General features: G+C 34.7%; 1 protein-coding gene across 11 annotated transcripts in view; it reads right to left on the bottom strand.

Moving 5' to 3' along the window:
* DMD (dystrophin) overlaps positions 1-18,472 on the bottom strand; it is a 2,399,796-nt gene that overhangs the window by 564,553 nt on the left and 1,816,771 nt on the right. The gene's annotated exons all lie outside the window — the stretch shown is intronic.

Here is an 18,472-nt window from a genome sequence, read left to right as displayed (position 1 = left end):
TAGGTTTCAGCTCTGTCACAACTATGCTAGCATGGAAAAGTATATTAATATTGATGTTTCTCAACTATCTCATCTAGAAAATGTTTGAGATGAACCAGGTGATCTCTGAGGTTATTTCAGCCTCTAAATATATGATCCTACAATCCACAGATATTCTTTTAAGAAATTTAAATCAAATTGGGGATCTTGTTATAAATATACCATCAATAACAATAATACAAAAATGGCACAGCAATAAAGGAGTTATTGCCAAACGATCTATATAAGTAATAAGCTTTCAGGAAGGAAGAGATACTTGTCCACTGAGTGGTGTTATGGAGGCTTCTAGCAACAAGTTCTAGGAGAATATTTTCTTTTTTTTTTTTTTTCAAACTCATACATTTTGTCTTCAAATCAATACTAAGTCTCAATTCTAAAGCACAAGAGTGGTAAGAGATAGGTAATTGGGGTTAAGTGACTTGCCCAGGATCATACAGCTATGATGTGTTTGAGGCCAAATTTGAAGGGAATAATTTCTTGATTATCCTACCTAGGCAAGTTCTACCTAATAGAGAAGCAAACACTAATTGCATGGTCCACACATCTTTCATTTCTTTGGCAATCCTTGCTTTGCCTCTTCCATATTTGACCCAGCTTCCTCTTATGCTACAGAAATACGAATTTGTCTCTAAGAAAGTAGATACTTTAGAAAAAAAATTTATTCCATAATTACATATCATTAATAAATGCCTAACTGAAGAGTACATGTTGACAATTAAATATATAGTTAAAGGTGTAAAAGATATTTTAGACCAAGATTTTATTATAGCAGATGTTTTGGTTCTTACCAGAATTCCATAGCAATGAGCCATATCACATTTAAACAATTAAAATGTGAAAAAAAAAACCTAAAATGATAGTTATTTTGCAATTAGATGAGCAATATAAGAGAAAGTGTGAGGGTTCTTCCTGAAGAATCCTTATTTTAAATAAAAATTGAAGTGTCTTAAAGATTGAGGTTTAAGTTCAGCCTTTAAATATGAATCATCCACATTCATAAGACAACAGGATCTGGGCTTGAGTACTGGAAGGAGCCTGTGAGGTCAATTCATTCAACTCCCCTCAGTATAATAGAAGAGGAAACTGAGATCAAGATTAGTTAATTTACCAGTCCCAAGTTATATAGATAGTAAATGTCAGAGGTGGGACTTGAACTCGGATACTCTGAGAAAATGAAAAAAAAAAACCATAATACTTAACAATTGTGTATAAATCACCAAGATATCTACTCAATGTCAACTATAATCTCTATAGAGGCATGGATTTTTTTGTCAGTTATTTTAACTAATTTGTGAGCATAAAGGTCACTGACTATGTACATTTGAATATGTCAGAGATCATTGATTCGTCAATGTAGTTAATACTGAAACACATGCAGAATATGACCCCTGAAGTAATTAATACATAATCTTTAAGAGTTGCAATAGCCAAGAAATTCATAATCCTGGGGCTATATTGGTAACATGACTTTATGATGTTACCTAGATTGATAAATCAATTATTCATTAAGCATGGATAGAGCACTTACCTAATAAGCCAGGTTCTCTGTTAATTGATGAAAACTCAAAGACATAAATGAAAAGTCTTTTCCATTAAAGAGCCTACATTATCTTGGAGGAGACTATACACACAACACACACACACTTACATAATTAATTAAATAAATAAATATAAAATACTTTTATTTTATATAAGAAATAAAATTTTAAAAAAAGAAATAAAATAAAGGTGATAAGGGCAGACTTCTTATAGAAAATGAGATTTTTAGCTAGACTTAAAGGAAGATAGGGAAAACAGGATGAGGAGATGAAGAAGGAGAAGGTTCTAGGGAGTCACTGAAAATGCAGAACAAAGAGATAGAGTGTTGAATGAGAGGACCAGCAGCAAAGAAGTCAGTGTCACTGTACCTCAGAAGATAGAAAGGTAGGACGATGGCAAGTTATGAAGGATTTTCAACCTGGAGGCGATAGGGAGCCATTGACATTGCTTGAGTAATGGAGTGATTTCATTTTACTTGCTCTTTAGGAAAATCAATCTGACAATTGAGAGGAGAATGGACCACAGTGGGGACAGATTTGAGACCTTATTGGCAGAATATTGTAATAGTCTAGGAGTAAAGTGACGAAGGCAGGCTCTAGAGTGATGGCCATGTCAGAGGAGAGAGGTGGCATGTTTGAGAGGTGTTATGAAGGAAAAATCAATAGGACTTGGCAACAGATTGAATATGGAAGAATGGAGCTTCTGATTTTACCAGTACCATGAACAAGTCCATGAATGGTTTTAGAAAAAATTGCCTTTCCCTGACAATTGGATCTTTATTTCCCTTTTCTTTTTTTTTATTATATATCACAAGATATGATATTATTCACAGATATAATTTTTCCTTTATATGGGTGGCAGCTACTTTTTAGTTTAATTTTTCACCTTCATTTTCATCTTCCCTTCAATTGTCTGTGCCACTATGTTCATCATTAAGACTACAGATTCAGTCACAGTGCAGCAGCAGCCCAAGATTCTTTCATCTATTACATAAACAAGGCAAGGGTCTATGGTCGAGATTGGAAATGCAAGGACAAAATCAAACCAGTTCTTGCTCTTGGGCATTTAATTTGATAGGGAGAAGAGAACATATAAAATCAAATATTAACTATACACAAAGTATTTCTTTTCATAGAAAGTACTAGCAACTAGGGGAATCGGCATGGGCTTTGTTTAGGACCAGATATTTGAGGTAGGTCTTGAGTCTTAAACTAGGCATATCTCACTTCCCATTATCTACCAGTCCATGGCACAGCTCTGTTTCTCATTTCAGTACCTCTTGTTTCATCAAAGATTTGGGTGATTTAGATATACAGCATTTCTTCTACTACGGTTTTCTGCATTTGAAGAAGGAAAATTCCTTAGCAGAAATCTCCTAAAAAGATTCAGCACTGTAATAATGTTCCCTTATCAACTTGCCAAAGAGTAAGCTCTTTTTAGAATCTCTTTGGTCAGTAAACAATCACTAGCACTACTGAAGCCCTAGTGCTACCATTATATAAATTATTTTAATTTCCTTTGGGTGGAAATAATTACTGACACCTCTCACTAAAGTAAGTGTGCTTGAACCTGTGGCTGTTTTAAGACAGATCTGGAAACCTGTTTCCAGACACCATTAGGATTGTGTCAACATCTAAAGGACCCACCTTGGACCTTTTAATTACCTGCCTTAATCAGTAGCTCCCTACTCCAGATGTCTTTCTACTCCTTCCTTCTCGCTTATATCAACCTCAGTCTGACTTCTTTCACCAAAATCCCACTCAAGATCTGACCATCAACTCTCTTGTGACTTTTTGGAACTCTTATTATAAAATGAACCAACTTTCATTTTAAACTACTTCTCTTGCTCTCTCCATCTCTTGGTCCTCACTGAAGGTTTGTTTCTTCTAGAAGACATTATATTCTTGGCCATTCTTTCCAGCACTGGCTATACTTTCTCTCATGTTATCTGATTCATTAGTCCCAGTGAGGGAGCTAGAAAAAAATATCTTGCATCCCATTGCAAAATCCTCAGATTTTCCTTTATCACTCTCACTTAGCACTCTCCTGATAACCTTTTAAGACAAATTTATCATTCAAGCAAGATGCTGGAGGCTGTTTTCCATTGATTCCTCCCCCCCAACATATTCCCTCTTCTTTCTTATGTGCATTTCAGCAAGGGGATTTTCACCTACATAGCAAATTATAGTGAGTTAGAGAGATTATACATATATATCTAATGTATAGAGATTAATAAGGCATTTAACTGAAGATTTGACAGACGAAAAAGAGTTAAGAAGAAGCTAATGAAGTCAGGGGATCAATGATGAATTTTAATACAGTTGGAAGAATAAAAATAATTTTAAAAACCCTCTATTTTCCTCATGTGCTCCAGTTGGCATTATTGGAGTGTTGTTTTTTTTTTTTAATTTTAGGAAAAGTGATAAAATGATAGGAAAATAGCGGCATCAGGTATGGATAGAGACTTGACTTTGGGTTCATATTTTGCTTCTGACACATTCTGACTTTGTGAACATAGGAAACTAACTCATTTAACTTCTTAGTATTTCTAGACTGCGTGTTATAGAAAAGATGCCAAACTCAATGGGAAAGAGTTTCCTCATGCTGGGATTGCCTCTGCCACTGAAATAACAGATCTAATCTTTATGTAATAAATGATTTTATCATAATGTATATATATATAAATTATTATGGACTGATATAAAAGGATTAACAATTAAGGAAAGTGTCACACCATATATATATATGCATGCATATATAGATATATCTATATATCTATATAGATATAGATATAGATATATAAAATCTTAATTTCCAAATCTTCCTGACTAAATTGCTTTGCCTATCACTCAGTGAACACAGCTAGGTATCACAGTGGATAGAGCACTGGACTTGGAGTCAGGAAAAGTCATCCTCATGAGTTCAAATTCAGCTTCAGACACTTACTAGCTGTGGCCCATGGAAAGTCATTTAACTCTGTTTGACACAGTTCTTCATCTGTTAAATGAGCTCAAGAAGGAAATGGCAAACTGTTCCAGTATCTTTGCCAAGAGAACCCCAAATGAGATCACCAGGAGTTGGACATAACTTAAATGACTAAACAGCAACAACAAAAATTAGTGATACCAAATTGCTTAGTTTTAGTAGTGACATATAAGGATGTGGTCTTGAGAAGAAACTGATGTCACTTCATTTGTGGACTTGGCTTTGATCTTCAATCAATGAGAAGATGATACAGTGCTATTCTTCATAAATGAAGACATTGCTGTTGGCTTAGGGTCTGTAGAGCAGGTGTTTGTCCTGTGCAAAACATTAAAGTAGCCCAACCTATTAAAGTATTAAATCTTTGACAATGAATGATTTCCTTGGAGGTATCCAAACCACAGACCTATCCAATGAAATCTTTTTGTGATCTGTTAACTTCATAGACAGGAGGAGGAAGGAAAAATGAAGATGAAAGCTATGCTATAGTAGATCTGTCTCAAAGTTAGAGACCCTACTGTTCTGAAAAGTATTGGATTAAATATCAGGGCTGCCAGTCTTGAAAACTGGAAACTGCTCAGTAGCAGTTTTAGATGGTTCTTGAAGTATTTAGGGACAAAATATGAAAGGGAAATCACTTCAGTTTATGTAAGCCCTCTGACTTAGGAGCTAAAGAATTAAGGTAATGAAATGCTTGTTGTATAATGCTGCTTTCTATTTTTTTTTCCTTGGGATTGTTGGGGACTGAAACAACATGCAATCAGGTTTATTCTTTTCATTATGTAAAAAACACATATTTTCCTATTTGTAGGTAAAGAATAATTTTTTTTCTATTTTCATAACACTAGTCGTTAAAGACAATAAAACTGCCACCTCTATATTATAAGACTTAAGCCTATATTATAAGCTGGTTTTATTTCTGTAAGGGACCTTAGACATTACCTCCATATTAAGAAGTACGCCAGGGCTAAATTCTTGAGTCTTTCTTTACCACAACTCTATGACAACCCTATGCCAAGTAATTCCCTTCTCTCATTTAAAAAAAATATATTTTAACTTATTATTATCTTCCCCCATTAGAATGTAACCTCCTTGGGGCCAGAGAATTCTTTTCTTTCTGCTTAAATTTGTATTTCCAATGCTCACCGAAATGTCTAGAATATCAAAAGATATAATAAATGTTTATTGATTTGAGTTGACTTGATTTACCTACTTGAGCTATTTAATTACACAAATAATCAAATCAAGGTCCAGAGGAGCCAAATGATTTTTCCAAGTAACAAAATACAGTAAGTTTTATAGTTCCAGAACTCTAGGGATAGAACCCAGTTCTCCTGACCTTCAGCTTTGAATTCTTTCCACTATACCATGCTGCTTCTCAACATTGATGTATTCTTCAATTGAATTCACTAAGTGTTCCAGTTGAACTGATCTACTTGTTTCCCACATAGGACACTGCTTGCCCATCCTCCAGTCCTTTTTCCAAGGCTGGTCCTCATGTCTTGAATGTATTCTTTCTCTCATCTTTGCAGCACACTCTATCTTCCTTCTTCTTCCTTCAACTCATGTGTCTACCATCTTTCACATGAAACTACTATATCCCCCCTCTCTCTACCCTTTTGCCAATTCTCTCTCAGTCCAGAAATTATATAGTATTTACTTATCTGCATGTGCTATATTTTCCCAACACTATAAAAACTTTTTTTTAAACCCTTACCTTCTGTCTTGGAGCTGGCTCCAAGGCAGAAGAGTGGTAAGGGCTAGGCAATGGGGGTCAAGTGACTTGCCCAGGGTCACACAGACAATAAAAAGCTTTGAGGAAAATGATTGTTTAGTTATTTTGGTTTGGGCTTTGTAACTCTAGAGCTTTGCTCATCCTTAATATAGTTATTTATTGAAAGGTGTGTACATATTTTAATTAGTCACAACTTATTTCTGTATACTAATTAGTTCATTTGATTAGATTTACATGTAGTATGATTTCTTCATCTGAGTTAAGACAATGATCTAAAAGGCTTGCACTGAAAAACCAAAAGAAATGAGGAAGGACAGAACAAAGATGGAAAATTAGACAATAGGAAGTAAAGGTATGTGTGAAGGAAATAAACATTTATGAAGTGCCTTCTATGTACCAAGTACTGTGATAAGTGCTTTATAAATATTAGATCATTAAATTCTCAAAACAATCCTAGAGGGAGGTGTTACTTTTATCTTCATTTTCCAGCTGAAGAAACTAAGGTTAAGTGACTTGGCCAAGGTCACACTTCTGATAAATATCTGAGATTAGATTTAAAATTAAGTATTTTTGACTCCAAGCCCCATGCTCTAACCATTCTATTTCCCAGTTGCCTAAGTAAATATCTTAATAAATTTTGAGGTCATTAAATACCCCACTGAAATGAGTAAATGAACAAAAAAGGAAATAAAAACTTATGAAAACTTAACATATTCTTAAGTCATTTTAGACCCTGAAAAATGTCAACTACTATGAAACCCTCACAAATTTCCATATCTCTACCTTCTTTGAAAACATATGGAGGGGGTAGCTGGGTGGCTGAGTGGCTTGAGAGCCAGGCCTAGAGACAGGAGGACCAGGGTTTAAATCTGGTCTTAGATTCCTACCTGTGTGACCCTGGACAAGTCACTTAACCCCCATTGCCTAACCCTTACCACTCTTCTGCCTTGGAATCAATACGCAGTATTGATTCTAAGATGGAAGGTAAGGATTAATTTTTTTTAAACCACATGGACTTGGTTTGAGTTAGTTTTATAAAAAAAAGGAAATACATTTTTCATAAGTTGAACTAAAGCCAATAATTCCAAGAAAAGCAACACTGTCAATACTTGTGGAGATAGAAATTGAAGGAGTAATTATAAGTCAAATGATGATAATGTCCACTTAGCCTCAAAATAACTCTCAATTTTCTCCCAGAAAAAAAAAATTGATCTCGTTTTCCATGGCCTATTAGAACTATTTTTAAAGTAACTCATTTGAGCAGCAGCCAGATGCGGTGAAAATAGAATACTATAAGGAAGCCACTGAAATGTGCTTGTTGGTTGCTAATATTAGTGATTCACTAGAGCAGGTAGCGTGTATTTGAAGGAAGATCTCCTGTTAGAGAAAAGGCAATTTTGAAATTATGAATGGCCAAAAATGCTTTTCCATAATTTTATTTCATGAAAATTGATTTTTTTTTTATTTTAAAGGGTTTCAATTCGTTATGACACAGACTCTTGCATCTTGGTTTCTTTTGGTGATATGCATGATTAGGTGGTCATTTTGGCAGCAGCTACAGAAGGATTATAGAGGTTTGGTAGAAATGAAATCAGTTACTTGGTTACTGTACATGGTAATTTTCCATTGCTAGAAATCATCAATGATATTGTTCCAAATACCTCCCTTAGCATGCACACCCTGCAAGCAGGAAACATTTTAATTACTTTAAGAAAGATGACATAAAATGGAACAGACAGTTGACCTTCTGTCCTCTCCTCTCTTCCCCAAGAATCTTGTTTACGCATATGGCTTGTAGTACGCTCAAGCCCAGAAACTTGAGGTCCTCTATTAAACAGACCATCCTACCTATTGGAGAGAATAGATGGAATTCCCATGTCTTGGAATCTGCTACAGAGATTAAATAACGTCAAAAGATAACTGCTTTCTAAGTAGATTTGTAACTTCCTTCTAAGCAGGCAAAGGAGACTTCACACTTTCTGAGAAATAAATATCCTATTGTGCTTTGGGTTTTTTTTTTTTTCTTCTTAAAATGGCTCTGGTTTTTCTTAGCTTTGTTGTAGATACCTTGGTCAGATGCAGAATCTAAACAAAAGGACCCCTTACTGATCTGTCTGCAGATATCCTAGTACTCATGGCCCCAGAATAAGACCAAGCCTCCTCAGGGAATTCCACCGAATTGTGAAAATTAAAAAGACAAAGTAGGTGAAAAATACAGATTATAAGATTTAAAGTTTTATGAGCATCCTGTTAAGCTAACAATCAATGTGTGTCTTTTGGAAAAGTACTACAATCAGGCAATGAGCTGTGCTCAGAATAGCATAGCAGGCTTTTTGACTAGATAGCATCTGAGAATCTGCATGGTATTTGCAGTCCATTGTCCAAGATGTTTGCTTTAATGCTTATATTTTAACAGGAACCTTTTACCTAATAACAGTTGAAAACCACCTGAGAAGACTCAAAATTATAGATTATTTAAAGGGGAGAGGGGAAATGCATAATGGTCATAGACATATTGCCATCCTAGGGTAGAAGACTTTTTAAAGAAGATATAAAGCAGAAAATGGAGAATGGCTGATCATATAATGAGGAGGAAAAGCTATGGATTAATAACAGGGAATATATAAAACAGTGGAAGGCAAATATCAGTAGAAAAGTTCCAAATCAGTAACCAAAGAAATGTAAACAAAATGGGTTGGAACAGCTCTCTGTCTCTCTCTCTGTCTCTCTCTGTCTCTCTGTCTCTGTCTCTGTCTCTGTCTCTCTCTCTCTCTCTCTCTCTCTCTCTCTCTCTCTCTCTCATGATAATCTCTGTAATAATCTCTGTAATAATAATCTCTCTCTGTATATATATATATATATATATATATATATATATCATTACCTTCCAGCTGAAAATAAATACTATACATTGATTCTAAGGCAAAAAAAAAAACAACAGTAAGGGCTAGGCAATGAGGTTTAAATGACTAGTCCAGGGTCACATATCTAGGATATGTCTCAGGTCATATTTGGTGTGATTTCTTGATGGCATCAAAATCTAATGGGATGAGACCAATGAGGAAAACAGTTGCAGAAACAAAGATACAATCCAGGATCTCAGTATTAGTTCAAGAGGCAAGATACAAGGTATATCAGAGGAGTTGACTGGCTTGACCTGACTTCTTACAGCTCTGCTATTTTATGGCAGCTGCTTTTATTCCCTGCTTCCAGTATATTTTAATATGCTTGTGTAGTTTTAGGTCAAGAACACCATATCTTGTTTTGATTTAGTTGTGCTAGTGTGAAAGAGAATTCTTTACTTTATTGTCTATCTTGAGTTAACACTAACTTAAGTACCCCTATGTAGTACCTCTCTAGACTGAAGAGAGGATTAACTCTCCTTTGTCTACTTTTAAATTGAATCCACAAAAGACTGAACATCCTTCTTAGTGCTAGATGAGAAGCTAGCAAAATACTTGGAGAATTCACAAGTCATTTACTTAGAGAGCTCCACCCTTTTAATTCAGTCTCAAACTTGTGAATCCTATGATCAGAGTTGATACCTTCAGAGGATGAGAGGTGTGAATCCCACAGTCACCTCCCCCTGGGCAGCACTAGACAATTTGGAAACTGTGATTGGCCCTTGTGAAGAGGGACAGGGACAAGAAGTCACCACAAAAGCAAGCCCTGAACTCCCTCAGAGCAGATTGTCTTTGAGAAGATAGTCTGAAGAGATTGTCTTCTGGAGACAGTATTCTGATTGGAGAGTGTTTACAGGGAGCTTCCCTGGAGATTGTGGGCTTGGAGCTCAACTTCAATTTAGATTCTGACTCCTGGACTATTTCATTGGGTGAGTGAAAGGCTGACTACTTTCCTAGTTTCCTAAGAGACTAGCTTCCATCTTGGAGGAAGCCACCTCCAGCCTTCCTGGTTGAGAGCTAATTAATGTTTGCCTGGATTAAGCAGACCCAGAGTAAACATTTAGGTTGATAAGCTCTCTAACCTCTTCACATTTCTCTACTTTATTGTTTCCTCTCCATTTTGTAAATATTTGTAAATAAATTTCTGACTCAAGATAGAATAAATATTGACAACCACATGATTTCATAAAATTATTGTCCAGCCATTAAATTTAAGCCTTATACTAGAGAAGCAGTGGTTCTGTACAAGTAACCCAAAATAGTTACAAAGGAATGAGATTGATTTTCTTTAAGTCTGTAAACTGATCCTGTAGCCTTCCTCCCACCAAGATAAATTCTAAAAAGGCTTTCAGAAATGGCAGCTCATTAAGTGAAGTTGACAACTCTAAAGGACAACAGGTTTTTTTGTTATAATTCCAGGAAATAATTCATTTTCATTAATTCACTAATTCATTAATTCCAACATATTTGTAAACAATATCCCAATACATTTTGATCTCTTATAGATCTTATATATCTGACAATGACTAATAAAATACTAAAAAATATGTTTGTATCTGTTTCATTATATAAAAAAAAGAATCACAGGTTTTGTGCTGGATAAGGTCTTCCAAGCTAACTATAGTCCAAATTTCTAATTTTACAGATGAGGAAACTGAGGCTCAAAGAGATTAAATGATTTGTCCAAGGAAAACCGGCTAGTAAATTATAGAACTAGGATTAAAAGTACAAGATTAAGTATTTTGTTTTTTTATGGTTATTAATTTTTTAAGTAAGATAAATTGTTTTATAACAAATATGGTATTGATATTTTTTTACTAAAAAAGGAAATAATCATTTCATATTAGAAAATTTGGCTACTATAAGGGGTAAAAAAGTAATTTTCATTGCAATTCAGTATAAAAACAGAATAGTAAGGCAAAGGGAAAAATGCAAGTAACCATAATAAATCTAGGTTTAACAAAACACAATCTGGGCAGATGTTGACTTCTAGTGATTAAAGTGTTTTCCTTGCTCAAACTATAGAAACAAGATTAATTTATCTGAGAGTTCATGCAATATCCATTTGGTTACCGTATGACTCATGACAAAGAAGGATTAAAACTGTTATAGTCAGAGAAAATGGTTTCATTTGTTTTTCTATAAAAAATGAAAATCTAAGTTTTTTCCAGTTGAAATTTCCTTATGTAATAATTCATACTGAAGCCAAGTTATAATAAAAAATTTGAAAATTATGAACTTCTCAAAGTTATCTTCTTTTTAGATCACTAATTCAAACGGTATCTTTATATAAAAAAGTAAGATGACACAGAAACTGGCAAAGTTCTATGGATGGAGCATTGAACTTGAACTAAAAAAGTCCTGAGTTCAAATTCTGCCTCAGACAAACACTAGCTGTGTGACCTGGAGCAAGTACTTATTTCAGTCTCTGTTTCCTAATCCATAAAATGAGAATAATAAAGTAGGGCTTCCCAGGGCTGTGAAGAACAAATGAGATAACATAAGCATATTGGTTGCTATTATTACTAAATTGTATTCACCAGTCATCTGACTTGGTCACTTGATAACCTGCAAACAATTTCTTGTTTTTGAACATTTAAATGATAATTTCAGATGTTTTTCAATGTCTTCAGCTGATTCTTGGTCCTTGGTCTGCTAAACATGTAAGTGCACACACACATATACATACATACCCACAGAGCATTATAGTTAGGGGCTAAATTATGTAACATTTGCATTTAGCATCTAGTCATTTTATGGAACACTGTCCCCTCAGGTAAAATATTCCTATAAAAGCTTTAGTTCTTTGAGACTAAATTCTAATTCATTGTGACTTCAAGTTGATAGGAGCTACATATAACGGTCCAGGAAAGAATTTATTATAAAAACTGTTCCATAATGGACAGAGGAGCTATTATTTGCTTATTTCAAATAAATGCATTTAAGATTTCTCTGCTTTTAACCTAAAATGAGCTGTCATTTTGTTTAATACCCCAAATCTTCTTCTTTGTCATGTCTAAATCCAGACGTAGCTGAATGTTGGAAAAGATAACAATAACTCTGAAGTTTAACAATATAACTACTAACTAAAATTCCAATTTTACCAGCAAAGAAGCAATCATCTAAGGAAAACTTTTATCTTGTGGATTTACCTCACAACTCTCTTAGGTAATCATCTTGTTTGTCAGTCATTACGTGATCCTCTCTCAGTTAATACAATTTTCTATCAGACCTTTTAGATGTCTAATATTTCAGCTAATTCTTAATTGATCAACATATAAATGATTTGCTTTGGATGTGGTTAGTAGACTAGAAATAGAAAATGCAATCTGATTCTTTGCATCATCATTAGATTATTGATTTACATTTAGAGTAAGAAGGAATTTTGTTTTTAATGATCTAATAATCACTTTGGTAGTTATCCTTCATACTCAGAGTATCCAAAATGACATCGGTGATGACTTGGAATTCAGTGGAGGACTTTGGCATCTTTCACGTCTAATGAAACTCTAAGTGCTCCTCAGTGGTTGCTTCTATCAACTTCATGGTCACTTGTACAAATTGTTCTCATCTGCCCTTTCTTCAGGGGCAAGTCTTCACATGCCTACTCACATATGGGGTGTCTATCCCAACCATCATCTTGAATATTGTACATAATTCTTCCAATGTCAGGATTGCCTGCCAGAAACTTTCTCTTGCTTGTTCTTCCTCAACTCTCTTGATTATATTGCCTTCCCTCTTTTAACTATTTCTTATTTCTCTTGTATATAACATTTTTACATATATAGTATGTATATATTAGTTTGCATGTTGTCTCTCCCATTAAATTGTATTCTCCTTGAATATAAGGACTTCCCTCCTTTTTTGTGTTCTCATCACTTAGTACAGTGCCTGGCACATAGTAGGAATTTGATAAATGCTTATAGATTGATTATTCTTACATGCCCAGGTCATCCTAACAAGGGGTCCTGATCTTCACTCTGGGTCCATTCCTAAGGTGTTTCAAACCTAAGTTCCTTTTTGCTTTGTTCATATTTCTTCAGGTATTGGGGATTTCCTGATCCATGGATGATTTTCTCTACTAAAAGGCATATTTTGGTATTCGGGTCATCTTGACTTCTGTTTGTCCTGACTAAAGGAACACACATACACACACAAACACACACACACATACACACATACACATGTTTTATATATACAACTTGACTCTGACTTATGCCTTTGTTTTTGCCTTTGCTACTTGGTTCTTTAGCTCTGGGGCATACACCTATTCTAGACATGTCATTTGAGACATAACTCCTGGATCTACTTTGACCACTTGTCCTAGGTCTTAACAACTCTCATATCTACTTCCTTTCTGTTGTTCTTATTTTCTAGATCGGTCCTAGTTCTCTCAGTCTACGATCCCTTTCAACACCGAGATTCTCTGATTCCATGTCTTTGCCAGCTCTGATTTCACTCACTCTAGAGTTCCATGATATAAATATGAAATTTCTGTTCCAAGATTAGCTCCTTTCTTGTTAAATGAATTAATGCTTAAGCCCTCATATCGGTAACAAATAAGATGCCACCTTAATGCTCAATACTCCTTCATTGTTCAAACAGTGATCTTTGGCAGAGCAAAGGATGTGCAATCTCATGACAGTATCATCATAAAGTCATCTGCCAGATGGCAACTCTTGAAGTTTAATCCTTAGAGGCTTCTCCCAGTAATCTTCAATATCCATCAAATATTACACTGTTCATAAATTCATATCCACTTGGAGAAAATGAGGTTGCAGCATCTCATATTTCTGGAATTATGTTCTAACAATGTGGCTTCCATGAAGTATAAACTCAGGAGAACCAAATATTTGGCTAAATGGGTTATAGAGTAAAATTATGCACTAACAGAATAGATTCCTTAGCCAACAGAGACTTCTCTTTAGGAATACATAGATTATTTGCTTTGGAGTCCAAAGCCACATGAGGGTACACCGTAGATGAAACTGCACAAAGACAATAGTCATTCTCGGTCACCAAGAGACTACCACTACTACTATATATTCATTTTATGACTCATCTGGGATAGCAGAGAAATATAATGGAAAGAACATTTTCAAGGTCAGACTCTATGATATAAAAATGTCCAGTCCCTGATAGTGGAGAAATGTAGAATCTTTTGTTATGTACTCTTTGTGCTTCACCACTAGTTGACCAATATTACTAATGCCTCTAGGGAAAATTATGCTGGAGACATTTGCACAGGGTTAATAATCACTTCCTGCATAGAATAAAAGTGTTGCACAGAACAAAAAGGAGAGGTTTGCATAGTCTCAAATGATATTTCCATCTGAATTATATGTAGAACTCTCTTTTTCTGAGTCTAAAGCTATCTAGTGAATAGAACTTACATCTCAGTCAGGTACCTTTTTCTCACAGACAATACTGGTTGAATAATAATATTTTGTCTTTTACTAAAAAAGCTTTTTAAGGCTCCATTTGACACCAAAAATATCTGTTCTTGAATGCCATTTGTAGTTTCTGGAATATAATTTTTTCGTCTTTTTACTTATATTACAAATTCATATTCTTTGAAATGTCTTACAAGTTGCATTGTCTATATATTAGATGTAGTGTTTATACTCATCCTTATTCCCAATCAATGTATTTTCGAGACTGTGGACTTTAAAAAGCCTTTAAACATTTCTGGAAGATTTGAAGGCAGAATGATAATAGGTTTAATTTTAATGTTCAACGCATTGAGTCAAAGACATACCTTTACCTCATCCTGATTTTGACTCCTTTGTCTAATATCTTACCCCTGTGGGCCTAGAGAGTCCTGATCAAACCTTATGACTTTACCTTGTTAAAGTACAACTAAGTAACTTTAGAAATTATTTGTCCAACATTACTAAGGAAGACCAAATAGTCAATTTTCTACCCTCCAAAAGTTGAAATATTTTATTACCCAGGCAGTTTGGTGGCATAGTTGATAAAAATGTTGGACCTAGAGTCAGGAAGACCTTACTTAGTTCAAATCCTGCCTCAAATATTTATTTGCTGTCAGACTTGTGCAAATGACTTAATTTCCCTCAGTCTTACTTTCTTCATCTTGAAACTGGGGCTAATAATAGAACCCACTGAACAGGGATTTTGTGAGACCAAAATGAGGGAACATGTTAAAATGCTTGGTAAACCTTAAAATGTTAAGGAAATCCTAGTTATTTTTATTATAAGTTTTAAAGATTGCCAATTTTTCTCCTTATACTCTATGAAAAATGTCCCCTGATTCTAGTTAACTATATAGTTTCCTAGCACTATTTATGTCAAGAGCCTTGATATCTTCAGTTATTCCAGAATTTAAATACTTTTGTTTTAAGGCTACAAATTCAACTTCAAAAGGAAAGATGAATAATAATGAAATGTAGTTTGCTGAAAAAAAAAAGTTCTCCCATATCTTTGAAGATAATCTATATTCAAGAATTTTTTTAAGCTAGGAGGAGTTCTTGTTGAAAGCATTCTGATTACATAGTTTTTTACTGTTCAGGTTAGACATCAATTCATTACTGAATGCTATTTTTATAGCCTAACACTAAAACTGTGAATCATGCTGTATAAATCTATACCAAAAATTTACAGAATTAGATGACTATTTAAAGCAGTAAAATCTAGGATTCAGTTTTATACTGTTGAATCTTAAATGAGAAACATAAAAATTTAAGATGGGGAAACTTTAATCACTTTGATAACATGATTGAGTTTTCTGATATAACCAAAACCAAAAATAAATGAGATTTGTTTTCTTTCATGTTTAATTAAGGTTTATGAGAAGGTCAGAGAAGTCAGTGAAAACTATACAGGGCTTTGAAACTTATTTAAAAGAGTTTAGCATCTCCTTTCTATTTATCATAAATTTTATTATAAATATATACAGCTGTCTTTTTATAGCCTTAAGTCTCTAGATAAAATAATAGAATGATAGACTGCTGCTGTTTGGGAATTTAAGGGCCCTTCAGTCAACTCCTTCATTTTCCAGGTGAAGTAAGATCAAATGACTTGCTAAAGGTCACACAGCTAGTTATCAGTAGAACTAGGACTAAAATGAAGTCCTGATTTTCACTGCAGTTCTCTTTCCATTATAATATATTATACTGGCACAGTCTAATGCTCTTCTGGATCAAAAGCTACAGGGAACAGGACAGTAGTACATTTGCTAGATAAAATGAAATTAATCTCCAGATTTAACAATATAGAGTCTTTGTCCCCATTTAGGACTTTGTAGAGTAAAAACAGGAAGAGAATTTAATTCAATAAACATTTATTAAGTGCCCGTTATGGGCCAGGCATCATGCTCAGTGCTCGGGGATATAAAAAGGACTCTGCCTTCAAAGAGCTTACTATCTAGTGAGGGGATGGTGGTGGGGGAGAGAACATGCAAACAAATATATGCAAAGCAAGGATAGGAAAAAATAAGCATAGAGAAGGCACTGGGAGTAAGAAGTTGGGAAAAGCTCCCTATAGGAGAGGCGGGATTTTAGATGGGGCTTATCTGGGGTGAATTATCAGTATAATGTAGTGCTATAAGTCATTTCAACTTCACTATTTATTTTACCCATCTTTACTCATCTTCCTGGGTTTCCTTCTGTCCTCAGACACTTCCTATCTGTGTGACCCTGGGCAAGTCACTTAACCACGTTTGCCTTAGCTTCTCATCTGTAAAATAACTGAAAGAAATGGAAAACTACCCCATTACCTTGCCAATACAATCCCAAATGAGGTCATGATGAATCAGGTATGATGGAAAGAACTGAACAACTACCACCACCTATTTCACTATTGTGTGACAAATTTGGAGATACAGGTTATATCATCCATTTATAGACATTGCAGATGCTCAGCTAAATCATAAGTTCTGTTTGCAAGGGCTCCTAATTGCCTTCTTAATGCCAAACCAATTAACTGTCTGTTATAGAGTACTCGACATCATTTTCTGCTGGAATTACAATAGGTTAATAAGAGAGGTGAACACATAATAAAGGGCCTCCCCTAGAAGAAAATGATCAAGTCTTTTGTGGAATAACAGATATAATCAGAAGAAATCATGGAACTTTGACGGGAATGTTTCAGGAGGCACTGGGGACAGACAGGGTGCTTTGGGGTAGACCTGTCTAGTCTCTCTGCTAATTTTGATCCCCAATAATCACACAATATTATAACTTCAACTCCTAAAAGTTACCCAACAATTTTCTGGACTTGGTTTTATTCCCTACACCGACTCCATTCCAAAAACAAAAAGAGATTAAATTTCCTTTACCCAATGCTAGATGTATCTTTTGATACAAGTCATAAGTCAAGAGGAGGCAGTTGTCCCATGTCTTCTTTACCCTCCTAATTATGGAGGTCTACATGGAGATCTACAGAGCCAGGAACACAAACTTTAAAGTCCAAGGATATGGCAGAGAGTTCAAGAACTTCTTCCTCTGCTCCAATTCCCACAAACACTTCCCTATCTGCAGTATGGTTGGGTTATTCTAGATTCCGTGAAATAATTATCAAACATATACAGTGTGCAAAGACAGGAAGCAATGAGTAGTGTACATGTTTCTTCTATGTTCTTCTTTCTGAAAGCACCTGAAACATCACTCTAGTGATGATCCTCCATTTGGTTTCTTTCTGTAGAATTTATTACGTGTACAGGCAATATGTAAAAGGAAGAACTGAGAGTTAAGCCTAGGTCCTCAGAATATATAACCAAATCTCTTTATGACATATAAATGAAAGAAAATACAACCCTCCCACTATCCTATACCATTTTATTTACTGGACACAGACAAGGCTATATTGGGGAAGACAAGAATGGTACTCATGCTCAAATGCAGCTCTCTTTTAAAACAAAATTTAAAATTATTGTTAGGAAGAGGTAGTTTTATTAAGACACTTAATGATTGTAGTTTAGATGTTGTTTTGCCTGTAAATTAAAAACTGGTCTCTTTTAAAAAAAAATGTTCCAATTGTTAAGTTGTTCTAATTCTAATGCCATCACTAATTAGCTGTGTGACTTTGGGAAAGTCACTTTATATTTTTGGTCTTCAATTTCCTCATTTGTAAAATGAGGGATTGAACAAGATAATCTCTAAGGGTCTATCTAGGTTTTAGGGTTCTAAATTCATATAATCATGATCAATTATCTCAAGTTACTAGATAATCTCAGGCTCCTAGATGTTTAGGGGTGAACACACAAACCCAGGAGCAAAGATGACTACCACAAGGAACTTCATTGTCCAAAAGGTTC

Source organism: Monodelphis domestica, chromosome 4, assembly GCF_027887165.1.
Source record: "Monodelphis domestica isolate mMonDom1 chromosome 4, mMonDom1.pri, whole genome shotgun sequence".
Lineage (NCBI taxonomy): Eukaryota > Metazoa > Chordata > Mammalia > Didelphimorphia > Didelphidae > Monodelphis > Monodelphis domestica.
This window is presented reverse-complemented; position numbering and strand designations above follow the sequence as displayed.